At 54.5% G+C, this 26,743-nt stretch overlaps 1 protein-coding gene across 1 annotated transcript in view; it reads right to left on the bottom strand.

The window, feature by feature from the left end:
• The window catches only part of FAM222A (family with sequence similarity 222 member A), a 49,694-nt gene extending 23,227 nt beyond the window's left edge, over positions 1-26,467 (bottom strand). The window contains exon 1 of the mRNA XM_036276778.1: positions 26,169-26,467. The gene's annotated coding sequence lies outside the window, so the exon portion shown is untranslated. The remainder of the gene's footprint in view (positions 1-26,168) is intronic.
• Between the last annotated feature and the right edge of the window lie 276 nt (positions 26,468-26,743).

The following is a 26,743-nucleotide window of genomic DNA, read 5'->3' as shown; positions in this document are numbered from 1 at the left end:
TGAATGGCTAAATCAATGAATTGGTTATAGTCAGATGAAGGCCTGAGGCCCAGAGAAGCTAAGCACCCTGCACAGGGTCACACAGCAAGCTGGGGACAGGACTGGGGCAGGCACCTAAAACACTCATGACCTTCCCATGACACCACCCTGCCCCTCTCTGGTTAGCAACATCCCATCTGCAGAAACACAGCCCCCACCCAAACTCCCCCCGCCAGGGACCATCCTGGGAGTGCTGCTCACTTTGAAACCCTATCTGCAAATCGGGCTGTTTATAAGCCCAAGGTCCTTTGTGACTTTAATAATAAAAGGGGGGGGGGGGTAAGGAGAGGAAAATGTCGCAAGCCTCAATGATTAGAATGCTTTGGCACTGTCCCTGACATGGGGGCTGATAAGACGCCTTATCTCAGAGGCACCCCTAGGAAAAGGTCCCCTCCACCAGATAACACCCCCAGTTGTCGATATGCTCTTTCATAGCTAAGGATTTAGATAAAGGAAATGTGACAGGGGAGGGGAAAGAAAGGAAGGAACTTTCCAGGTCCAAGGAGGAATTAAGTCTGTGCTGCTGCCTTGGCAGAACAATGCATAGGAGGAGGATGTCTAAAGGCTGTCTTTATTTTTATTAAAAGAACGGGAGAATTGAGGCCTTTGGCCCTGCCTGCCTTTTGTCATCTCTCCCTGCCTGTCTGGCTGCAGGGGGCTTTAGGAACCCCCCCAGGCCCGTGGGAGGGGAGAACTTGAAAATAACAATGCCTGTCTGAGCACTAAGAATAGCAGTGCAGTTACTGAATGCTCCCGGTGCCACGCCCCTGTGCGTCCTGTCTGTGACACCTCACCACATCTTCCTAGCAGCCTCTGTGGTGGGGTCCGTTTTTTAGCCCCATTTTACAGACTAAGAAATGGTCACAAGGAGGGGAGGTAACCTGCACAAGGTCACACAGCTTTTAGGTGGCAGAGACGAGGGTGTCAATCCCCACCAGAGCTTGCATCCTCAGCCTCACTCTGTACAGCCCCCACCCCCAAGCAGGAACAGAAGCAAAGGCCTGCTTCTCCCCAGTGCCCAGATCTACTTTGATTCTACCCTAGGAGGGGCTGTAATCACAGAGAGAGAGAAGGGGCGAGGAGGGAGAGGAGGATGAGCAGTGCCCAGGAGGCCCCTTACCCCATAAACAAACAGAGGACAACGTGTGGGACTTGCACTGGGCAGAACAATACTGAGGTGAAGAAAACCTAGGCCCTGCCTCTTTGAAGTGGCTGTCACTTACTCATTCATTCATTCATTCATTCATTCGGGCAGGCAGCAAATACTCTCTGAGCATCTTTTAGGGGGCCAGCCCTGTGCCATGCATACAAAGGGGGTTCTAGATGTAATCCGTCCCTGAGGGATTTAGAATCTTGAATGGGGATGAGAAAGGAAGCTGAGAGAAGGAAAATCAATGAGTCCTGCCAAAAGGGAACATCCAACCCGGACTGGCTTCCCACTACTAAATCTAGCCCATTAAAAATGGACTTTCCGCCCTGGCCGGTTTGGCTCAGCGGTTAGAGCGTCCGCCTGCGGTCCGGAGAGACCTGGGTTCGGTTCCCGCTAAGGGCATGTACCTCGGTTGCAGTTTGTTCCCGGCCCTGGTTGGTCGTGCGGGTGGCAGCCACTCGATGTGACCCTTTCACGACGATGTTTCCCTCTCTCTCTCTTCCTCTCTCTCCCTCCCACTCTGTCTGTACAAAAGATGGAAAAATGTCCTCGGATGAGGATAAAAAAAAAAAAAAAGGACTTTCCTGGCCTCTCCCTTTGGCCTCAATATTCCCCTGAAGCGGCAGGCAGAACTTTCCTTGGTGTATGCTCTAGATCTGCAGCCTGCCCCTCGCCAGGCTGGGCTGGCCCTGGAGCAGCACAGTGTGTGAGTACATGGGCTCCTCAGCAGGGTGAGTCTGTGATCCCAGGAAGGTCAAGGACCATTCTACTTGCAGTCCCCCGGCCCAGGTGCTGCCCACTATGGACTCTGTGACTCCACTCAAGGCAAACACTGGCTGTGGCTTGGAGGGGAAGGTCACGTCAGGCCCTTCCCACCATCCAATGAGACTAGATGTTCAGAGAGGAAGGCTGGCCCTAGAGGCCTCAGGGTGGCACCTGCCAGGCAGGTTCTGAATGGCTGAGTGACCTCGAGGACCTCTCCATCACGGCACCTCTCCGAATCTGTTTCCCTCACTGAATTCTTAATGGGGAGTGGGCGAACCGATGGTAGGAGGGCCCTCCAGCTTGGATGAGGAGTTGTCACAATTTGGTTTTCACATACAATCCAGTACACTAGCTTCATGTAGGACACAGGATTTGGCCCATCAGCACACAAAGGGGGTTCTAGATGCAGTCTGAGGGATTTAGAATCTTGAGTGGGGATGAGACAGGAAGCTGGAAAAACCCAGGAGTTCATGTAAAGCGATGAGTAGACTGTTAGGACTCTGCAAAGGAGACGCCTGCTATTCCCAGGGCCTCACAACCTTCATGGAAAGGGGGGCAGGTGTCCTCCCATAGTTCTCACCTCCAGGACCCTTTCTGCTGTACCTTAAGCCTCATTATCCTTCACCCTGACCTGGCCTCAGAGCCTGCCCCCACATGCAGAGGAGAATTTGAAGTGGTGGCAGGAGGCCCAGGGTCCAAGGCAGTGAATAAGCACTAGATTGGGAGCCTGGGACAGTTGGGGTCAGATACTGGCTATGTGACCCTGAGTGGGTTGTTTTTCTGTGTTGTTCCCTACTACCGTGAGCCTGGCCAGCATGTAGCCTCAAAAAGCATCGAGAAGCAGGAATGCCTGCCCTTGGCCAGAACAGAAGAGTGGAGGGACCCTTGTCCAGGAGGCCATAGGGAATGTGGGTGAACAGTTAGTTCCTCCCCCACAACAGGAAGAGGCACTCTCTTCCTCTGCTGTCTCTTCCTCCATCTGCCTCCCTGTCCTTCGTCTCCTTTCCGGCTGTAGCCTTTCTTGCTCCCTTCCTGACCCCACTCTCCCCTACCCCTTCCTTCTCCCTCCCTACTCTGTCTCTCTGAAAGGCAGCCAGAGGAGAAGCCCTCCCCCATCCCTGTTCCAAGCCCGAGGCCTTCCAGGGGACCCTGTTAATAATTAAATGTTAATCTAAAAAGCAATTTGAGCTGCAGCTAGGCAGATCTGGTTAGAGATTACATTAGCATGGAGGAGGCGAGGGTAATTTTCTTTAACCCCTCTCCTGGTCTCTCAAGCCCGGAACCTTTGCGTTGCACTGGCACTGCTGATTCAGCTGGCGCAGGGCTTGGCTGTGGATAAGGGGCCTGTGAAAAGAGATTACTTCCCACTGCCATTTGGGCCACAGCACCAGAAGGGGATTTTCACTCTCTCTTTTTTAAGGTGGGGATGAAGGACATTGCTCTCTTCAGCTGGAAGCCTCATCTATTGCCAAGATTACTTTGCATTCACCCCCACAGCCAGAGGTCTCTCTAAAATGCAGATCTGGCCACAAAGCGTACCTGGCTCCCTTTGGTCCCAGGATATAAACGCCAGCCTCTGGCCCAGGGGATGCCCCTCTCCTCACTGTTCCTAATACCTCATTAGGGCCGGGCTCTGAGTGGAGCACTGGAGCTACAGATGCTGGTAGTTCTGGGCAACAGGGAAGACCAAAAATTGAACCCATAAGCATGAATTCTGGACAGCAGGTATTGGAGTCCCAAGGAGGGCATCCCTCAGGACACACCTCTCAACTGCCACACTGCCGGCCTTTGCCCACACAATCCCTTCTGCTTGCAGGTCTTTTCCACGTTCCTACCCCTTGAAATTTCACTCTTTCAGCTGAAACCCAGGCTCCTCAAGGTCTTTTCAGAGACATACAAGGTGCTAGATAACGTCTGATGATTGATCGAATGAATGGGGTTCCCCGTGAGGTTCTCCCTGATCCCTCCTCCATGGGTTCACGGTGCTATGACCAGTGCCCGGGTATAGCAGCAGGCCGTCAGGAAACCGGCTGCTGAAGGAAGGATGGGCAAGAGGCTGGCCCAGAACACAGGGCTGCCATCTGGAGGTGGGCTGTTGGTCAGGCCCTTCAGCACCACGGCCAGCTCTCAGCGAACGTGCCCTAGAGAAAGGGGCGGGGCCGAGCCTGGGGCGTAGTGACGTCAGTCGCCATGGGAACTAACCGTGATATATCCGCCCTGGGCAGCCCTCCAACCTCTGGAGAGGACATGACAAATTAAGCAGCTACCGTACACTGGGGCCTGTGATAGAAGCTGAGGCAGTGACAGATCCTGACGGGGAGAGGGGCAATTAAAAGGCAGGGTAACAGGCCATAATGGAGCCACTCTACCTATCCTAGGGGTGTCAAGACAAAAGAACAGCCCTGCTGCCTTTGGAGCCAGATTCCTGAACTTTTTCTCTTAACTAAACCCCAGCTTTGTCCCTTAATTCTGTAACCTTGGACAAATTCCTCCATCTCTCTGAGCCTCAGTGTCCTTGTCTAAAAGGAGTTAATTCCTTACCATGAATTAGTACAAATAATGTGCCAGGTTCATAGTAGTAACTGCCTAAGTGGTAGCCATTATTAAGGTTTATCATTATCTACAGGTAGGTAGGTAGAAATAGCCAAGAGAAGAAGGCAGGGGAAGGGAGTCCCAAGAACAGGCAAGTGTATGGAGGCGTGAAAGAAACTGGTATGTGTGGGAACTGGAAGCAGCCCCAAGCTGCTGGAGAGGGTACATTCTTGGTGAGTAACTGACAACACCCCATCTGTGCCAGACCAGGCAGTCACCAGAACAGAGAGGACAGGGGCAAGGACCCCCAACCTCAAGGTGAGGCAAGCCACTTCCCGTGGACAAGTGCTGGTTCAGGGCAGGGAGGGGCTAAGAGAAGGTGCTAGGTGGATGGGTGGGTGGGGTGGGGGCTCAAATGAGACTCAAAAGTTGCCCCCTCCAGTGATAGGGTGAGGGGGCAATTGTTGCCACTGGCAACAGACCCCCTGAGGGTCAGCACCTAGGGAGTGAATGGGGGGGCTCATTCTCATGCAAATGAGTCTTTAGGAAGCTCTAGCTAGGGGACCAAAGCCACCAAATCTCATACTCCACCCCAGCTTCCACCTCCAAGGTGGAAAGGTTGGGGCGGGGCCAATTGTACAAGTCATTCAAGGCCTCACCTCTCCTAGGTCAGGCCTTGGTTCTTTAATCACAAGTGCGATCGAGTCTCCAGCTCACCTTCCAGCAAAGGGGCTTGTGTGAAGCTGGGAGTCAGTGCCAAATGTCATCAGTGCTAGATGCTACAACGGGCTGGGGAAGCGCAGCAGAAAGGCCTCGGCCCAGTATTTTTGGAGGAGGGCATAGAACCTTCCTGGAGGAACAACATATAACTGGAGGCTAAAAAGACAGTGGGAGTTACTAGGTAATCCTGATAACAGGATAAAGGGCAAAGGTAAGACCCCCCATGAAGCTGGGAGGGGCTGGGTGCTCCTAGCCATCCTCTCTCCTATTCCCCCTCCCTCCCTACTCCAGGTTCCTGTACCTACAGTTCAGGGTTAAGTCAGCAATGGATAAGGAGAAAATCCAATAATCAGAGCAATAATAAGAGCTAGTTTTTATTTTTAGTGCTCCCCATGGGCTCAGCACTTTATAGACATCACCTGACTTAACCCACCCCACACCCAGGAGAGAGAGACAATTACTATGGTTGCTGTACCCATGAGGAAACAGAGGCCTGAGGGGGAAGGGCCACAGGCCAGCTTGGTGGAAGAGACAGGAGAGCCCAGTATAAGAGGTGGGCCTAAGGAATAGACCACAAGAGGAGAGGAGGGGAAGGAGACTGTGCCACGGTAGGAATGGCCAGGGGTGCTGAGGTGGGGGTGGGAGGGAATAAAAGTGGCTGGTGAATGCAGGTCTGGACTTCTAGCCTGAGGCCAAGGTTCAACAGATGTTTGGAGGGTAAGGAAGGGAGTCAGGCTGGGGCAGAAACCAGTGGAGCCTTGGGGTAGGGGTGGGAAAACAGAATAGGGCACCCCAGCCCAGCAACAGCACCAAAAATATATGAACCCCAGAGCCAAAACCACTTATATGTGGGCCAAGTCTCCAGCTTCTGCTCTTTGCTGAGTGCTAGGCTCAGGGGTGCACTGTCTCTAACCCCTTTTCTGACGGAGGAGCTCCCTCCTGCCATCTGGACACAAGGCACCCTGAGGTATGGGGACCAGACTACCTGGGTTCCAACCCCAGGTCTGCCAAAGCTCGACTGTGTGACTTTATCTGTGAGATGTTTGATTTTTCTTCTTTGTGCTTCTCTGTATTTCTAATTTCTCTATGGTGAACATGCATCACTTAAACAACTTTTATTTATTTATTTCAATGTTTTTATTGATTTTTTAGAGAAAGAGGAAGAGAGTTTAGAATCATCGGATGTGACAGAGAAACATCAATCCTCTGCCTCCTGCACCCCCTACTGGGTGGGGATGGGGGTTGGGGATAGAGCCGGTAACCCAGGCATGTGCCCTGCCCAGGAATCAAACCGGGACCTCTCAGTCCATGAGATGATGCTCTATCCACTGAGCCGGGCTTAAATAACTTTTTAAAAGGGATTTAGCCACTGACCATCTGGAGAGGAAGACGCTGGGGTGTGTTGTAAATTCACAGACATGACAGGGAGCAGCTGCTCCTGGAGCAGTTGCAGCCAGTGAAGATGGAGATGGGTGGGGAGGTCGACAGGAGGGCAGGAAGGCCCAGAGCCTTTGAAATCCAGGAGCTAAGGGCAGCAGGGAGCTTTGAGGGGGTGGGGGCAGAGCCTGTCTCGCCAGCCCTTCAGTAGGTCTTGTCAGCAACTTTTCTACAACAGACCCCTGCTCCAACCATATGCCTTATCACCTCCCAGCTTCCACACCCACACACCATTCCCCACGCCGCAGTGGCCAGGCTGAGCTTTCCCATGTGAACTGGGAGGTTTGTCCACTCAAAACTCTCCCACTGACTTCCATGGCACTTCTAACAATATCCTCTGCAGGAGCCTCTACCCCACTCCCTCCCCGCGCCATCCCTCTCTGATCACCCTGCTCGGCTGCACGACTTTTCTTCTGGTCCTCTAACAGGCCAACTTTGGTCATACCCCAGGACCTTTGCATCTGCAGTTTTATCTCTACCCAAATACAGTGATACCTCGGTTCTCGAACATAATTCGTTCCAGGAGGACGGTCGAGAACCAAATTGTTCGAGAACCGAAGCAATGAAACCCAATAGGAAATAATGGAAACTGGATTAATTCGTTCCAAGCCCCAGAAAATGCCTATTTACTGGCCTAATTTGTATATAATATGTAGAAAACATAAGTCTCAACAAGAAATAAAAGTGTACAGTATGTCTAAGGGTTAAATTCATGTAAAGCGTGACTCTCTCCACAAAGCGTGACTCTCTCTCTGCACTCACACTGATGACGCGAGCAAGGCGCGCTGGGCCGAATGAATGCCATTCGGCTCAACTCGGCTCATCTCGGAAGTTCGAGTTCCAAATATTTGTTCGGATTCCAAGACAAAAGTTTCTCGAATCTCCTGGTCGAATACCGATTTGGTCGAAATCCGAGGCGTTCGAGAACCGAGGTATCACTGTATTCTACAACAATGCTCTCCAATAAAAATATAATACATTTTCTAGTACCCATAAGAGAAATTATTTTTTAATCCTCATCTGAGGATATTTTTCCATTTATCATCAGATAGAGTGGGAAGAAGCCGGGGGGGGGGGGGGGGACACACGGACATCAATGTGAGAGAGACACATCAACTGATTGCCTCCTGCATGACCTGACCAGGGCCGGGGACGAACTGCAACCGAGTTATGTGCCCTTGACTGGAATCGAACCCGAGACTCTGGTCCAGGGGCCGACTGCTGAGCCAAACTGGCCAGGGTGAGAAATTATGTTTAATAATTTATTTTATTTAACCCGGTATATCCAAAACAGTATCACTTCAACATGTAATCAATATTAAAAAAGTACTAATACGATATTTTTTACAATCTTTTTTTTTTTTTTCATTCTAAGTCTTGAAATTGAAATCTGGGGGAGATTTTACACTTATAGGACATCTCAGTTCAGACTGGGTAGCACTAACACACTCTGTGCCAGCTCTGCCTCCTGATTTATGCCTCAACTTAAACATCATCTCCTCCAAGAGGCCCTCCTTGATCACCCCATCTAAGTCAGCAACCCTCTGCCCTGGCCACTATCCCATCACCACTATAGTTCCTTCATGGTCATTACCACGGTGAAATTATCTTACTGATGAGTGGTTAGCATCTATCTCCTCTGCTGCACACACTCTGTGTTTGAACACGGTAGGTGCTCAGGGTAGGCAGGTGGTAGAGGATGGGAACAGAGGTGGCAGCCCAGGGCCCTTTTCCCCCTACCTCATGGTGACGAGAGGCAGAGACCAATGTGTCTGTGTATGCACGTGTGTGGGGGACGTACACACACACAGACACATGCACATACATAATGATCCCCACCCCTCCCCTGGTTATAAAAAGTGAGCCCAGAAGATGGGCCTCTTTTCAAAATCAGCCCGGTGCAGAAAAACGGCTGTGACAGCACAAAGCCGAGATTGAATCAGCGACGGGCCCGATGGCCTGGTGACGGTTACAAATGATCTGATGTGGAAAAGACGGAATCAGATGTGTGCAGAACAAGGGCTGCTCGGAGCCCCACATGCCAGACAATGGGCTGCTGGGCAGGCGGGCAGGCAGGTGGCTCCCAGAAGCTCCAGCCCGGACATGCCGATGGGCGCGGGACTGAGGAAAAGGCTTAGCATAGAGCAGGCCCTTCCTCGGGGGCAGGCCCTGGGCTCGGCCATGTCCATGCAGCCATTCACTCGCGTGAGCCCTGCTTGACCAGGGTGGTCATTTATGCAAGGCAAAATCAGACACTCCCTGAATGCCCGACACCTGGGAAGAATGCCCCCATCATGAGAACAAGGACTCAGCTCTGGGTAGTTGGGTGACGGTTGAATTTTTCTGCGTCAGTCTTGTCATTTCTAAATACTAAAAGATGAATATTACTTTTGTAATGGGGGAGGAAAAGGAAACGTCTCCCTCCTTCTTGCATACCACCAGCCCCTACCTTTTGCTCTCTGAGCCTCAGAATGGTGGGCAGGAGGGAGCCATGCCCCCTGCCATTCACAGCTCCAAGACAGTCACTGGAACTGGTTCCTACCTTACCCCTAAGAGTGGGGTGTGGGGCGGGGTTTGAACCTCTGAGTGCAATTCCCAGGCCCTCAACCAACTACTACTGAATGTCATCTTACTGTGACCCTCTCCACAGCCCTGTTTGGGGAGATTAGGTCCAGAGAGGCTGTGCAGCTTGCCGAGGGGGGCACAGCAGTAAGGTGGCCCAGCTGGGTTCTCACAGACCCATCTCTAGTCTCTTTCTACTCCAAGGCCAGGCACAGAGCATATGTTCCGTAAACCCCACTGAACAGAGGGGTGCACTGGGGCCTTTCTTTCTTACCCGCTCCTTGCACGGCCCGGGGCTCACTGGTCATCAGCCTTGGGGTCTCTTCCCCTCCTTTCACTGCAGTTTACCACCTCAACCTGAACACCCTCTCCACACATCTGGAACATCTGGGCCCCAGAGAACCAATCGACTGTTCGTCAACACAGTAGTGAGGGGGCAGAAGGACAGGGCTGGCAGTAAGTAGGAAAAAGCCTCCTCTTAGGCTCACATGCCAGTGGGGTAGGGTCTGAGAGGCAAGGCAAGCCCACCCCGAGCCCTGGAAGCTCAAGGGCTGGGAAGCTTCTGGAGGAGGGAGGGTCCCTTAGGAGGTCTGCGCAGGAGGCTGCTCCATCTAGCAGCGACCACATGCGGGGCGCCACATCTCAGCCTTGATCTCATCCTGAGAGGTGTGGGTTTTTCCTCTGCTTCCGTTCTGCAGGGGGCCAGAGGCTGAGAGAGGACAAGGGTTTGTCCAAGGCCACATGCTGGGGTCTGGATGTGGAGCCAGGTCTGTGGGCCTCTCAAGCCTGGGGCAGGGCCAAGCCAAGGGAAGGCTGGGATGCCAAGTGGGCACCTAATATCCTACAGGACTGGCCACTCCTGGGGTGGGCATTGGGACCACCCTGGCCCTGAGTAGTCAGATCATAGACCAAGAGGCGGATGCCAAAGGGGATGACCTGAGGCCAATGAAGTTAGCCCTCTACCACCACCATCAGGATGGCATCCTGCTACTGGTCCTTACTCTCCAGGTCCTCGACACTGCCTGCCTCAGCCTTTGACCTGCAGCATCCAGAAAGGGCCAAACAGCACCATGGCTAAGCACCCAGAACTGCTGTGTTCCAACCCTGGCTCTGCCACTTAACCGCAAGACTCTCTTAAGTAAGTCACTGAGTCCTTTGGGGCCTCAGTTTCTCCATCTGAAAAACAGGACTAGAAACCACACCTTCCCCAGCCATGGTGAGGACTATGCCGGAGGATGTTCACATTGAGTACAGTCACTCGGTGGCAGTGGCTACTCTCATTGTTGCCCTCTTAGCTCCTTAAAATCCACTGCCCACTGGATGCCCACTGTGTCAGCAATGGCCACCCTCAGCCACCATCATGGGCCAGAGATGACAGCAAGGGGCTCAGAGAGGTGAAGGGATCTGTCAGTTGGTCACACAGAATAGGGGGAAGGGACTGGGGAGTCATCTGCAGCCCTGGCCTGAGGACCCTTGAGTTCCAAGGACTAAAACCCAACTCCTTCTAGCAGTTTATGCTTCAACTCCCAAGGACAAGCCCAGAGAAGAGGGGTCACTCCCAGGAGGAGCAGCTTTTTGGAGGAGGTAGAATCAGCCCCTTGGCTACATGTTCCTCGGAGCAAAGGCAGCACCTGACATAGCACCCAAGGGCACCCAACAGGGGCTCAGGGAGTCTGGTGGATCAGGTCTTTCAGGGCCAATGAACAGCGTGTGCAGAGGGTGAGGGCATCCCATAGGAGGGACCTCACCCCAGGCACAGCCACCAGAGGTAGTGCCTCACCGTGGTTCACGCGCTGACTTCTAAACTCCCAGAGGTAGGGACTATTATTATCCCAATCTTCTAGGAGGGGAAACTGAGGCACAGAGGGGCAGCCACTTGCCAAGGCAATCCAGTGAGAGACTGGTATATCAAGCATTTGAACACACATCCATTTGACTCCGTGATCATGACCACCCACCTATCATAGCCCCTCAGCGCGAGAGAGCATACAGGGCAGGGTGGAGGTGTGCAAGAGAAGAATGGACACAGGCTGGAGGAGCCAGGGTTGGGAGGGGCCTTGAAGGCCAGGCTGAGGTCTTGGCACATCGTCTAGACAGGAGGGAGCCACAGACACAGTGTAGTTGCAGGACTCAAGTTGGCCCATCTGGGTTCAAACCCCAGCTCTTCCACTTGTCAGCTGTGCGGCCTTGAGCAGGTCAACTAACCTCTCTGTGCTTCAGTTTCCCATCTAAAGAAAGGGGTTCAGATTAATGAGGCTGAATTTTGGCACATAATGAATTTTATGTTTGTTAAATTAAACAAACAAACAAACAAAAAACCCTGAAAGTGGGTGGACTAAGACAAGGCCCAGTCAAGTTTGCGGACAATCTAGTTGGAGGGCCTAGTGTACACTGGGCTCAGGGCAGCGGGCACAACCTGGCACACCTAGCCCAGTCCTGCAGGTGGGTGCCAGGCCTGCAGAGGGTGGCAGTGATATCTTGAGCCTCTCGGGGCACGTGCCAGCATGTGCGTGCGCACGGCTGTGTGTTGCTGCAGCAGCTTCTATGCAAACATGTTAATTTGTTTTCATTTTGTGTTTTTTTTCCCCTCACAGGATAATTGGGTGAGTTTGAAGTCTTGGCGAGGCTGCTGATTATAGCTATTTGGGTGGTGCCCTCGTGGGGCTCGGGCCCTGCCTCCTGCCTCTGGCGGTGAAGGCGGCATCTGGGGGTGTCTTGAGGGGTGTGTGGAGCTGCCTCTGGGTTCTGGGGGCTCTTGCTGGCCTGGGAGGCAGAAGGTGAGACATCCCAGGACTCCCATCGGGCCCTCCACCCAGACGGTACCGCATCAGTGAAGGGTGCAAATCCCGCCCACAAATGTCTTTTCTTTGCCCCGTTTGCTGCAGTAAATGAAAATAAATAAATAAATAATTAATTGCGACATGGTTGCCAATACTAAAACGACCAGAAAAACAAAATCCTAAATTCCCATTGTCGGGTTTCTCCGGAAAACAAACTAAAAGTGGCAGCTCTGGAACCGCCGAGGCTGTGGCAGCCGCTCTGCTCACTGAGCCGCCTGGTTGGCCCCAGGGGCACCGGAGAAGGGCACAGCCTCCGCCCTCAGAAGCTGTGTGGCCTCAGCCAGTCGGCACCTGCCTTCCTGAGCCTCTTGTCCCATCGGTCCACCCGCCTTGCCGCGCTGTCTTCAGGAGCAGAGCAGGGCTTGAGTGTTCATTCCCTTCTGCAGAGCAGGGAGACCAGGGTGACCAGGGTGGGGCTTCCTGCTCCTCGGGTGTCCTGCACTTGACCCCATTCCTAAACATGCAGCCTTGTCAACGATCTGTTTGTACCTGCTTCTCCCGCTAGGTGGGGTCTAGGTGCCTGTGTCTGTTTCAGACCTCACGGAAGGCCTACTATGCGCCACACACAGAGCTGGGAGGGAGATGAAAAGGCTTGGGCTCTGGTGGAGGTGAGCAGGGTCCCAGACCAAGAGAGGGGACTCCAAGCCTCCACTCTTCAGGGTATTTGGGGAAGAGGCAAGTTGGAGTCACCCCGCAGAGAAGGTGCATGTGTGCATGCATGGGTGACCTGGGGAGGGGACAGCGGAGGCACAGCGGGGAAAGCCCCAGCCCGAGCAAATGCGCAGAGGAGGGAACGGCCTGCTGAGTGTGAGCTGGTCCCAGGTGGGTGGAAAATGCTGTGGGAACCAAGCAGCTTTGGGGGCTTCCTGGGGTGGTTCTGGGCCTCCCACAGAGCTGGGCTCACAAAGGGACTTGGTCAGTGTCTGTAGTAGACAGCTGCCCAGTGGGCTAGGGGTAGGGCCTTCTGGGAAGCTACCTCTCCTTGTTCCTGGCTCCTTGGGACCCTGGAGACCCTTGACCAGTCACTTCAGTTACCTGAGCCTCAGTCTGCTGACCTGTAAAATGGGGCTGCAGCAGGGAGCCAATGAAACAACCCCTGCCACATGCCTATGCTTCTAAGAGTTACCCCCGCACCTGTCACCCACCTACTGCCTCAGCTTGTCCTCTTAGTTCTCGCAGGACACAGTAGGGACGCTGGAAACCCAGGCCATGCTTGTGCAGCCTGAACGTGCATAGCAGACACTGAGCTCAGGGCTCCGTCTGCGCCCCGGCCCGTCCCCCAGTGCTGGATTCTTTTTCATTCCCATTTTGAAGCCAAGAAGATCGAGGTTCAGAGAAGGTTTCATGGGTAGGGCAGCCCACAACAGGGTCCTGTGCTTGGCCCCCACTAAAGCTGCAGCCACCAGCCCAGAGCCTGACCCGGACAGAGGGATGGAATGGACACCTGGGGCCCAGCCAGGGAGCAGAGACAGCCAGCAGCCTTCTTGTGGCCATCCAGGCAATGAGGTGGGCATCTCAGGTTGCAGCCTGGGTCCTGGGACCCCCAGACCAGCAAGGCACAGATCTTGGACCCACGCCCAGCTGTGGGAGTATGTGAGTCACCTGTCCTCTCTGAGCTTCAGGTCTTCATTTGTCACATGGGACTACTGCCCTTTACCTGCAGGACTGGGGAGTGTCCAGCCCAGTGGCAGCACACAGTAGGCCCACAACAAACCCGGAGAATGGCTGCCAATGGCTCCATAGGAGCCCGCGGTCCCCAGGAAATGGGAGGAAGACAAATAATAGTGAAAGGAAGCGACAGGGGAGATGACAAGCTCCTGGCCAGTCCCCTGGAGGTGGCAGCAGACCTCTGTGGAGGGCTCAGACCTCCCTGGTCACACAGGGTGGCAGCTGGCAGCACCCCTTCCCCCACTGAGCCCCACACAAAGGGGCCTCTATTCTAGGCTCTGAGCATTTATCCCAGGCTGCTTGGCTGCCCCGCCCTCTCCCCACCCTGATGGCTGCCCCGCCTGGCCCAGGCCTACACAAAGACTGGTGTGTCCCTGCAGAGCCAGCCTGGCCTTAGAAGACCAGTCCCCGGAGAGCCCGAGCTCACAAGGGTCCTGGGGAGGGTTCGTGGTGTATGGCAAGGCCACACCCAGGTCACGATGGGGAAGGGGCTGGGAAGGCATGAGAAAGACTTCAGGGGGATGACCTGGCCATAAATCTGACTTCAGCTTCCCCTCCTCCTAGCTGTGCAACCTCAGGTCAGTTTGGACCTTGGTTTTCTCATCTGTACAATGGAGACAATGATAACATGCCCAACTTTCTGGGATGTTGAGGGTTAAGTGACGTGAGGCTTGACATACAGTCAGCACCCAGCACCTAGGAGCCAGATTAGAGGCACCTGGGGGAGGGGTGGCAGGCAGGAATGCCCGAGGGTTTGGCCAGGCATGCTCTCAGCCTCCCCCTCCTTAGCCCTACCCTGAAACCTGGGGGGCTCAGCCCCCTGGGGAGGGAGGGGGAATGGCACCCCTTGGAGACCCCTCCACATTCCATCTGGCAAAGTCCATGTGTGTTGGTGCTGCCCCCAGGCCACGGCCTGAGCCCCCCAGTGCCCCGGTCTGTCTGCTGGCAGCAGAATGACAGCAGCTACTGTCCATGGAATACCTACTGTGTGCTGTGACTTTTAGCTCCCTCACCTCCTTCCAACCCTGTGGCTACCCCACCTGGAAGGGAGGGCACAGCAGGGTGGCACAGTGGTTGTGGGCTCTGGAGTCCAGGAACCCAGGTCGAATCCCAGCTCTCCCACCTGCAGCAGCGGGACTCCAGGCCTCAACCTCCCTGTCGATCCTCGAAGTCTGTGCAACAGCCAAAGGAGAAAAGGCCTGCTTGGTGCCCTCAGCCCAGAGCCCAGCCCCAGCCAGCTTGAAATCCTGACCACTGGGCTATTATTCCCAACTCACAGATAGGGAAACTGAGGCCCAGCTGGCAAGTGGCATGGTGCCTGGTGTGCAATAAGCCTGGTGGATCGTTCTAGGAGATGGACTAGGAATCTGAAGCCAAGTCTAATGGACTGTGATCCCCTTTTCTCCTCAAGGATTTTGCAAACATTTTAGCAGTTCTTATTTCACAGACATCCTTGGCTCCGTGGGCTCCATGGCCCAGGGTGGGCGAGGCAGGACACTCAGGCCTGGAGCCTGACCCCTCTCCCTGGCTGACCCCCAGGAGAACCGTATCCTGCCACACAAAGTCTCCCTCTCTCCCTCCCACCCGCTCAGGGCAGCCAAGTGAACAGCGGAATACCAAGTAATTAAGTCGGCGCACACCATCCGGGCGCCCGGGAACACTGTGGAGTTTCCCTTTTATGTTTATAGCAATTGTATGAAAATGTGCAACATGAAGCGGCACCAGCTGACAAACGAGACGAAACAGACAGGATTCCAGGCCGGCTTTTTTCCGGGCCTGATTGGCATTAATTGTGAGCGTTTACAAAGCACAGCTCGGCGCCTGACATTTGCTTCAAGCGAACGTTTCCTTCTAATAGTTTTAATGATTACAACGGGAGCTGGTGATCACCGCCAGGCGGGGAATGGGGCTGCCTGGTGCCTGGCCTGGGATCCTGCCAGGGGCCTGGCCAGCCTGTGCTTGCCCAGGTCCCAGGGGTCCCACTTTCCCCTGCTACCTGTTGTGGGAGAGCTGCACCAAGTACCAGGCCTTGGGACCTTGGGCATGGGACCCCCAGCATGGGGCCTGGCTGCTGGCACACACTGAGCTACTGGCTTACAAAGTTGATGGGGAAACCCACAGGCACAGTGATCCCAAGCACAGAGCTGGGAAAGAGGGAGGGAGGGATGGAGGGAGAACAGTGGACTTGGCTGGCCTGTCTCTGAGACTGGAGGGCCTGTTTCCTCATCTTATAATGGGGGTAGGAAGGACCTCACAAATGCTGGCTGCTAGTTCCTTGCTGTGTGACCCTGGCCAAATCCCTTCCCCACTCTGGGCCTAAACTTCCTCACCTATAATGTGAGGGGCAGGAACTTCGTCAGCTGGAGTCACAGGATCAGGTTCCAGTCCCAGCTCTGGCCACTTTCCAGCTGCATGACCTCAGTTTTCCTCATCAGGAGAATGGCGTTCATAATCCCCACAGGTTGCCCAGTGGTTTCTAGACTTCAATAGAAAGGGTGTAAAACCCCTGAATTTCTGGCAAGCCAAGAGCCGATGTCTCATTCCCTCCCTGGAGTCCTCCAAATACCTCACGCATGCATGCATTCATTCATTCATTCAGTAAATATCAAATGTCCTGATTAGGATGCTGAGAAGACATCAGTGAACAAAGCCAAGACCCTCCCCTGGGGAAGAGAAATGACAGACCTTCACCCGCAGTATCCCATCAACGTATCCCCATTTTACAGAGGAAGAAACTGAGGCACAGAGAGGGAGAAACGACAGTCTGAAGTGGTTGGGACGAGGTGGCAATTGAACCCCGGAAGCCCGCCTAGGAGGTGAGCCCTTTTAGAACCCTCGGGTCCCAGATGGAAGCCCTTTCTGAGGGCCTGAGAAGACTGATCCTTGGGTGGAGCTCATCTTCGGGGCCAGGCACCATGGCAGGAGGGACTACTAGGAATAGGGACTCTGTGAGCCTGGTCAGCCCCATGGGGAATTGGCCCAGCCTCCTTAAGCCTCTTTGAAGCAGGACGGGAAATCAAGGCAGGCACTGAATATCTCAAATATCTCTCCGGGGTCCATTTCCTGGGCTAGAAATGGGAGAGAAAATGTTTCATCTGCGGGCCCCACTATACACTCATTCTCACATTTCCATCACTGTTGTGTAATGCCCACTTCATGCCAAGTCCTGCGCTGGAGGCCATACAAACAGCATCAGTAAGGTGGAGAGGAAAGAACGGCAGGTACTCGAACAGCTGCACGGCATGTGCAAAGGCCCGCAGCCGAGAGAGAACCCAGTGGGTACAGGAACTGCTAGCAGTTTGCTGAGGCCACTGCCTCCTCTCAGCTGTCAGGCTCCATGGGGCCTCTCACCCCTGCTCCACCTGGCCCCCTGACTTTGCCAGGTTCACCCAACAGGAAGCCCTTGGGACAGGTCCCAGCTCTGTGCTTGGCTACAGTCAGAAAAACCTTGGCAACTGTTTCTTTTGGAGTCAGTTTTGGGGGTAGGGCAGGGAGAAAATTTTTTTTAATGGGGATTTTTTTTTCCCTTTTGCATATGGTGGCACAGATGGGCCCATGATCCATAAAAACTGTTTGCAATTAAACTCCCACTTTGCATGGCTGGATTTGTCAGTTGTCTGAACCACAAGTATGGGGCTCCACACTGACAGGGAGATGGAACTCGAGGCAGGGTGGGGCCAGATGCTACAGGGTGGGCAGAGGCCCAGGAACCTGCTCTGGGCTTGGGGCGCGGCTGATGGGGTGTCACGACAGCCATGCCAGCGACCTCTCTGGGCATCCCTAGCCCTCGCCAGGAGTCGGAGTGTGGCCAGGCAGCTGGGGTGGAGCTTGGCAGGGCTTCCCTGCCCAGCAGAGACTTGGCCAGTGCCAGGTGCCCTGGATGGGGAGGGGAGTAATGAGGGTGGATAGCACAGAGCTAATCAGCACTCAGTCCCTGCCAGAGACTGGTTCCGGGACCCAGGACAGACGGGAGGGTGGTCAGGCAGTGTGAGCTACAATGGGGATCCAGCAGACAGAGTGCAAATGGCAGGTCCAAGGCCGAGGAACCAGAACCTCTGGCCCAGTTGGCAAAGGGATCTAGGGTGGTGCCAAGAAGAGCTGCCAAGGGCCAGAATCGGCTCCTTCCTCATCCCTAGGGGAATTGGCCCTCATGCCTCCTTGAAGCAGGTAGGGAGATCAAGGCTGTTCATGAGAACATCGCAAGGGCCTAGGCTTCCCCTGTGCCAAACCCATGGGCTCTCTGCATTGGGACTGTTTCCAGAAGGCTTCCAAAATGGGGCTGAGGGGCCTGCACCCCTTCCACTCGTCCTGGACTCGAAAAGCCAGCCTGCTACTCAAGATGCTTGCTTGTTTGGGTTCACAAATGCATCATTGGCCTTTGGGAAATCCTGAGATCGCTAATAATTATTCCCTGATGAAAAGAAATAAGGCCCTGATGATATCCCCTTCCCCCCACCTCTCCAAGCTGGGAAAGAAAAGTCATAAAAATAGCTTGTTATCTCACCTATTGAGGCTCCGCCTGGATGTTACTGCTAATTGGGTATAACATCCTTGTCTTGTTCTCTCAGAAGCTAAATCAAGAAAGCGCCACTGCTGCGAACTAATTATATCTCCGGCCTGCAGCCTGCAGCTTGTCTCTCCCTTTATTGAGTTAAAAAATGGTCATGAACCTTCATCTTTTATCCCCCAAAGCGCTGGGTCCAGGCTGCCCGCCAAGCATGGCAGAGAGGCGGGACATCCCTTGGAAAGTGTGAGAGGGGTTTTGGGGACAGGCAGCAGAAACAGGAGTGCTGAGAGGGAAGTCCCTGCCCCAGGTACCTGCCTGGCTCCCTCCCCCAGCCCCAACCCCACTCTGATGTTCAACTTTTCCTGGAAAGAAGGACTCTGGCCTCTCTTCCTTGCAGCTGGACCCATGAGGAGGTCAGGAGCATTTTAGTCCAACAAACATTCATTTATTCATTCAACAAACATTTCTTGGACGCCTACCTACTGTGTACCAGACACTGTTCTAGGCTAAAGATTCCCGTAGACCAGAGGTAACCCCAAGCACCAGCTGACCTCACCCTGGGTTGATGGAGATGTTGAATAAATACACTTAGCAACAGGATTGGTTTGTCCATCCACTCAAAGAGCTGCCAGAATTCCATACTATGGGAGGGCAAAGTTCAAATGCCACCACCAGCCCTGGCCCCCTCTGTGGTTTTCTTTTTCTCCACATTCCAGCCAAATCCAGCCACACACTAGTCCCTCAACCTAAACACTCTTGCCTGCCTGCCTCTGAGCTGCTTCTTATGCTGTTTTCTCCACCTAGAAGGTCCCCCCTACTTCTCCTAGAAGGCCCAGCTCTGCCCGTCAGAAGTGAACCAGTCTTTAATGAAACCTCCTCCAGGAAGGCTGCCCTGTCTGCCATTCTCAGCCCTGCTCCAGATTGTGGACCTGAGTGTGAATGCCAACTCAGCCACTCAGCAAGTACATGACCTTATTCTTCTCAACCACTCTGAGCCTCGGTTTCCTCGTCTCTAAAGTGGGCTAAGGATTCTTCCGAGAAGGGCTGAGAGGCATGCTGCAGGTATTCTGCAGAATGATGAATGAGAGGCTGCCCATGGAGGATCTAGCTCTCAGGAAGAGCTCAATGAATGCTATTATCATCCAGACTGAAAGCAACTGGAATCTGCCCAGAGCACTCACATTGAGCGTGAGCTGGGCTGCATGGATGGGGACACAGGTCCCTGTGGGAGAAGAAGGTCACAGACTCTCACACCTCCACAGCTCTCGTGCCTGCAGAACAACCCATATCCTCAGAGAAGATTCTCCAATTGCCCTCACTCTGGTACCCTGGTCCTCTAAATCACGCGAAGAAGGACCAGAGGGACCCCTGAGCTCTTCAAGGCCATGCAGGCAAGCAGGCTTCAGCTCATTGATTGGTGCTGCCTGGCCAGAGCCCTGGAAAGAACCCTGCTGATTGATTCATGCTGTCTGCCCAAAGCCCTGGAAAGAACCCAAGGTCAGGAGAAGAACTCAGCAGGGGAAGAGGGCAGCAATTGATTGGCGATGTCTGCCAAGGGCACAGCAGTGTAAAGTAAGCCAGGCCTGCCACGGATTTGCCATCCTTGACATTTTACAGAGGATGCAGCTGAGAACTGGCTGGCATGGGGGGGGGGGGTGACCTGTTCAAGGTTGTGTATCTTATAAAGGCAACAGCTAGCCCAGAACTGGATCCTCTCAGCCACTGCCCAAGGATTCCTGAGTGACAGCCCCACCCAGCCCAGTGTCCTCACAGACAAAGGACAGGCAAAGCTTGCATGGATAAGGAAGGGAATAGTGTTGACCTGCCACATAGCCCTGAGCTGTCGCTTCACTTCCTGAGCCTCAGTTTCTTCATTTATACAACAAGGATGAAAACACCCTTCCCGGAACCATATAAGAATTAAATGAGAGAACAAAATGCCAAAGCCAGAAGCTCAGCCTGGCACATAGCCGATGCCACCAGTGTCCTGTGTTTCCCATAATAGGCAAAGGTGTTTAGACAGAAGACCCCAGAGCCAGCAACTGAAAATGCCTCCACCTCCAGGGAGCCCTCCCTGGCTTCCTCAGCTGGAAGTAATAATTTCCACCGCTGATTTTCTAGCATACTCTGAGAGTCAGGGGCCCCAAAGGGCCATGTCTGGCTTGTTCACTGCTGTCCCCCAGCTCCTGGCACAGTGCCGGCAGACTGTGAATTCCTGTATTCCTGTATGCAGGCGACTCACCCACTGTACTGATGTGTTGGAGGCCTCACCAGCTTTCAAGGCAACTAGGCTTGTTCATCTTTGCGTCCCCAGCACCTGGCACAGAACACTGAATCTCTCTGAATGACTGGATGAATAAAGGGCAAAAATAGCAGTTCCTGTTTACTGCCCACTTGCTATGGGTTACTGCCAAGCCTCCCAGCTGCTCTCCAAAGTGGACCCTTGGCTCATCTGACAGATGATGAGACTGAGGTTACTCAGATGCTAGGGGCAGGGGACAAGCCCCAAATTCAGGCCTGGGGGCTGAATTTGGCTTGGAGGCCCTGCCACCTCTGCTTCCCCAGTGCCAAGCTCGACCTGGACCCTATGGGGCGCTGACCCTGCCTTGGCAGCAAATATTTGGAACAGACAGCTGGTGGCTGGACCTCTCTCCTCCTCCAAGGGAGGCCCCTTCCCCACAGACTCTGGGTCATTAAGTTTTGCGTCATTAAGTCCCCATCCCCAGGCGCTTGTTCACAGCCAGCCTCAGCCTTACCCCCTGACCTCTCAGGCCTTTGTCCCCTATGCCCTCTGCACAATGGCAGGGGCTCCCAGGGCCCCAAACAGCTGCTGTGGCTGGGATGCTGATTTGCTGTGGGGCCGATGACTGGCTGGGGCCTGAGCCCTGCCCACCCAGCTCTGAAGGGTTCAGTCAAGCTCACACGAGCACTCCACACACTCAAGCTTGTTCCATCGACAGGCCTGTGAGAAAACTTCTATGACTCCCTTGAACAGAAGAGGAAAGTGAGGCCCAGTGAGGTAAAGTGATTTGTCTGAACACACAGAGCTGGGGTTCCACCTCAATCACACTCGAGCCCCGGCACACCATCCTCGATTATCTCCCTTTTACCTCCACCCTCTTATAAGCTTCCCCTGCTCTTCCTGGTCATGCCCCCAGGTTCTCAACCGCCCTCTGCCAGTGACATCTCCATTCACTCCATGCTGGCCCACCCAGTCTTCAGGGTCCAGAGCAAAAGCCCCCTCTGTCAGGAAGCCCTCCATGATCAGCTGTAGTTTCCCCCTCCTTGAGGTCTCTCCTCCAGCCCTGCTCTGGCTCTGTCCAGAATTTGAGTTAGTTGCAGACTCATCTTACGCCCCATGGAGGCTGTGGGCCATCTGATTCCGTACAGCTTTGCCACCCAGGGATGGCCAGCAGGGTGCCCTGGCCCAGGCTGATGCCAGGTGTTTGCGGAATGGAACCACAAGGGGTAGAGGAGGGGGTAGCTGGAACCCCACTTCTGGCCACAAACAGACCTCATATTTCTGCCACTCTCTGGCTGTGTGACCTTGGGTAGTGACATAATTTCTCTGTGCCCCACTTCCTCCCTGGTAAAATGGGGTAGCACCAGCACTTCTTAGGGCTATGACATAAGCTCTGGAAGGTGCCAGACAGGTGACCTCTACTCAGGAATAATTACCATTATTATTTCTGTCTATACCCCAGTCCTGTAGCTGACACAGGAATTTGAGCGGTTAGAGATACTCAGCTTCCAGCCACTTATTGGATGTGTGACTCTGGGCAGGTGGCTCATTCCCTAGCGCCTCTATTTCCCCATCTCTGAAATGGCACTAGCTCCGCCCACAGGAATGCAACACTCCTATCTCCGCATCATCTTTTGTTCAAGGCACAGGCACGCAGTAGGCACTCAGATATTTCTCAACTAACGAATCAATGGTCCAGGTAGAAGGAATCCAACCACCTTCCAGCCTCCTCTCTCCCCCACCCCCACCCCTCTAGCCTCCAGAATTCCCTCCTCCCCACCCTGTGCAGACTAAAATAGTCATTAGGCAGATTTCAAAAGATGTCAGTAGCTTATAATTATAGTCGACATCCTTCTGAGATAAAAGTGATTACCTTGGATGCAAATCACTTAGCAACCAATCAGGGCGGTGGGCGGCGCCCGCGGAGGTGACCGGCCCGCGCAGCCCTCCTCCCGCAGCCCGCCCGGCAGAGGCAGAGAAAGCGCACAATAGCTCTTGACACGCAAATGGGTTAACACAATAAAGGCGGCTCCGGCCGCTGCTGGGGGAGAGCAGCAATTCCCGGCCCGCGGGAGGTAATAAAGCGGCCCTTTTGTGCGCGCCTCCTCGTTCTCACCCCCGCCCCAAGCCCAGAGGAATCGCCGCCTGATTGAATTACGGTTCATGAATATAAGCTGCTCCGCTTGCTTCCTCCGGTTTGTGAGGGATTCGAAGGTGGAGGGGGGTGGGGGGAGGGGGGGTTGGGGAGGAGGCCCCCTGGCGAGGCCCCAGCGCCCACCCCAGGAGCTCAGATGGGGAGCCACATATGTAGGGTGCCCGGGGTAGGTGGGTGGGAGACCCAGCAGAGGCAACTGGAGGGGTGAAAGTACCGGACCTGCCCTGGGGGGTCTTTGATGTTTGGCTACAAGAGGGACTGGGAAAGCCTTTCAAGGCCCGATTCTGAGGTTGAGGCTAACAGTGGCCACGAGAATGTGCATTTATGGGTTGCTTACTGTATGCCACCACCTGTGCTATGTCCTCACTGAACCCTTACCACACCCTGGGGAGTGGGGGCTATTATCAGCTCCTTCTCACAGATGAGGAAACTGAGGCTCAGATAGGCAAAGCTACTCACTCAAGGTCACACAGCCAACTAGGGGTGGACTCACTCAACAGCTTGGCTCTTTACTGTTGGGGGTTTAAGTAACCCAGCCCAGGTCCAGCGCAACTGTGAGGCTCAGAAGGGAGAGGGGATGGGTGAGCTTATATGGAATTAGGTAAGTGATAAGGATTACTGGAGGTGGAGGGTGGACAGCTAACCTTGAGAAAGAGGACTGTCCAGAGGGCTGAGAAGGCCCTCCCCACCCTGACTGGAAGGGATGTCCAGGGTCCCATCTCTAGCAAGGGAACCCTAACTGGACCCTCTCCCCTGCTTAAACCTCCCCATCCACCTAAGCCTCCAGGACACAGCCACCCCGGGGACACCCCTCAACCTCTTTCAGCACACCGCAGACATCATAGGCCCACTACATGGCCACTCCCACAGCCCAGAACACTCTTTACATTCTTCTGCCTGGCATATCCTTATTTGTTCTTTTTGAGAGTCACATGGCACCCTTCCTATAGGGCCCTGCTCCACCCTCAGGCTGGGTCAGGAAGCCACATCTACCAACGATGCTCTTGCCTTCCCCACCAGCTGGGTGCCTCTGAGGGTCCCTGGGATGGCTAGGGGCAGTCTCACACCCCACCCCCAGGGAAGCCCACAGGGGCAAATGACAAGGAGCCTAGGGCCAGCTCTCTCATGCCTTCCTGGCAGGCAGGTTTTATGCCCTACCTTCTTTTCCCCAGTGCTGGAGAAAGAGGTGCCAGGGGTGAGGGGAGCAGGCTGCCCACAAGGCCAGGGCAGAAGTGGCAAAAGGCCAGGGCAGAAGTCCTGTATGTAGGGGGGGGAAGCAGGATCCCAACCTGGGTTTCAGGGTGGCAAGACATCTTGATGAGGCCAGACTTCCTCTATAGCCAATAGTCCCTGACTCTTGCAGGGACCCTGTACAACAAGTGTGAATGCCTCCCGTCCACCCATGGAAGAGAGTGGGAAGACCTAGGAACTCTGAAACCAGCACAGTTGAGAGCCGAACCTCTGCAGCTGCTCAGGCAACTATAGCTCATCACTTCCTCTGTCTGAGCCTCAGGTTCCCTCATCTGCATAATGGGTCACAGCACACGAGTCACTTTAAGGAATAACTGAGATCCTATAAAATGCCTGGCACAAAGGAAGATGCTGGGTAAGCTGGCACTCCCTCCTGCACGTCACCTGGTGTTACTGCCAAGCCCAGGGAAGCGAACAGAAGGAATCGCCCAATTCTGACAGCCTTTCCCTCCGCCTTGGCTGTGGAAGTGTAAATACTCCATGGAGGACCTCCAACTGCCTGTGTTTGTGGCTCTCTGGCACGCTCCGAGTTTGTTTCTAAACTGGGAAGCTTCGAGAGGCAGCATAAACAGCCCTCCTGCCCACCTCTCCCACTTCTCCCCACATCTGCTATTGCTCCTCTGTCCTTGGAAGCCTGTGTGTTTAACGACACCATTTCAGCTGGAAATATCATCTCTCTGTAAAGTCCCCAAAAGCAGCTCCACTGATATTTATTGACCTGTTCATCTAGCTAGAGAGCCGGGTAGGAGAACAGAAATAAATGTTCGCTGCATAGAAATGGGGCCTGGCTTCTCATAATGACCTCACATACACTTCCCTCTGCTCTCACCCCACCCCACGCCACTGAAGCAATGACACAGTTCTCTAACCTTTTCCTAGAAATGTGATCACAGCAGCTTCACCCACATCCGACACTGGCAGCAATTGCTGGAAGGAACTTAGAAGAGGAATCAGAGGCAGTAGCAGGATGCTGCCTGGGGGTTCTCTGGGCCTTCACAAGGAATAGGGCCAGTTCTAGAATGTGGTGGGGAGGAGAGACCTGGTGCCTGACCCCCATCAAAGCTGGCCCCTTGGCAGAAACATGCTTTATTCAGACCTTGGCACTGATGGGCCTGATTTGCCCTCCATTCACTTAATGAGCTCCACATGGAGCTTGTCAAAATCATCTTGAAGACCAAAGGAGTGGGGCAGTCAGTTTAGGCTTGGCCAAGGCCCCTCATCTTGGCAGAGAACAGCAGGGGGACTCCCCGGACTTCAGAGGCAGCAGGCAGCAACTCCTCTGCACCTTCCCTTGCTGGGGGTGAGGCACCTATGTTTTCCTGAAGTCGCCCTTTTTAAGGCAGGGGGCCCATAGCTCTCTGGGGACTCCAGGGAACTTCAGCCTGCTGGCTGGGTGTGTGGTTCAGGAAGGTGGTCTCTCTAACATCTTTTCTGAAAGCAGGAAGTTGCTGTTTGGGAGTCCTAAGCCCCCAGGCACTGCCAGGCTATATGACCAAAGCTGAACACCTGTCCTTGGGGGGAGGAGCATCATCAGAGACAGCTGGTGCTGCCTCCCTCCCCCACCTTATCAGCGCACTGGGGATTTAGGTCATTGGACTGCAGTTAGGGTGGGGAGTCTGTCTTCACCCCTCCACCACCCAAAGGCATCCAGCTGGGCCCCTGGTTACGAACTCCTGCCCCCTCTGGCCTTGGATCAAGATAAGTCGTGTCTCTATCACAACCCCAGTGACGTCAGAGGCCTGGTAGTGACATCACACCGCCATGCATTGGGCACCAGCCATACTTGGGAGTTTTTTGTAGGAATACTGGCTGTAAGGGGACCTTGTTACAGTCTAGCCTAAGAGAGCACAATCCGCGAAAGCAGCCACCTGCATGTAACCGGGACTCCACATACCATTCTGAGCTGATGTCCCCTGAAGATCTTAGAGGCTACTTGGGAGAACCCCAAACTGTCCCATCCTGGGTGCCCCACTCCTCAGACACTCCAAGGACGGAGAGTTCCCGGGAATTTTCGGAAGACAGAGCCGCTACCCTTGCTACTTTTGTCTGTTGGTTTTAGGGATGGGGTGACCCCTGGCATATATCCGGCCCAGGAGAGTGCCCACAACGGGTCCCCAACCTCCACTCCGGCCGGCTAGGGAGTCCAGACAAGTTGTGTGTGGAAAGGAGAAGGGAGGTCAAGAGGCACCGCTGCTTCAGGATCCCCAACAGTCCAGGGTCCCTTTATTTCCAATCCGGGCTGCCCTGATGCCAGGAGGTGTCCCCAGCTCCAACCCGCAACCCTGCCTCGCGGAACTCACCGGATCAGCCAGGTCTCAACCGCGACGACTCTCCGCTCGCAGGGTTGCAGCCATGCAGAGGTGACAGAGGCTGCCTGATAGAGCCCCCCTTGGGGGCCGATACCTCTCTCCAGGCGGAAAGGGATGCTGTCGGTGAGGCGATGTACGCGCCGGCCCACGCCTTCCGAAGTCGTGGGCTGGAGGATCTCTCGGCTCAGTGGGGGTCGCGCCCGCCCAGGACCCGGGCCGCACGGACGCTCAAGCAGCGCATCCTCGCCAGGACTCGTGCTCACCGTGTCCCGCGGGCGGCGCTGCGGCTCCCCTCTGGGTCCTGCTCAGGGATGCAGCTCAGTCCGCGCAGCTCCCCGGGGCGCCCTCTCCGGCCCTCACCGGGAGCCCGGCGGCCGCGGCCCCTCTCGCCGGCCCCAGCTGCAGCCTGTCTTTGTTGCTTCCTCTCGCTCGACCGCCCGCCGGCGGCTTACAGCCCCCGGATTCGTCCGGGGGTGGGAGTGGTCTTCTCCTTTGGGGTTGCACGCACCTGCAGCGGTCCGGGCGCCTCCGCGGGCATGCACCGGCCTCCGCAGGTTGCAAAGAGC

Source organism: Molossus molossus, unplaced genomic scaffold, assembly GCF_014108415.1.
Source record: "Molossus molossus isolate mMolMol1 unplaced genomic scaffold, mMolMol1.p scaffold_m16_p_22, whole genome shotgun sequence".
Classification (NCBI taxonomy): domain Eukaryota; kingdom Metazoa; phylum Chordata; class Mammalia; order Chiroptera; family Molossidae; genus Molossus; species Molossus molossus.
This window is presented reverse-complemented; position numbering and strand designations above follow the sequence as displayed.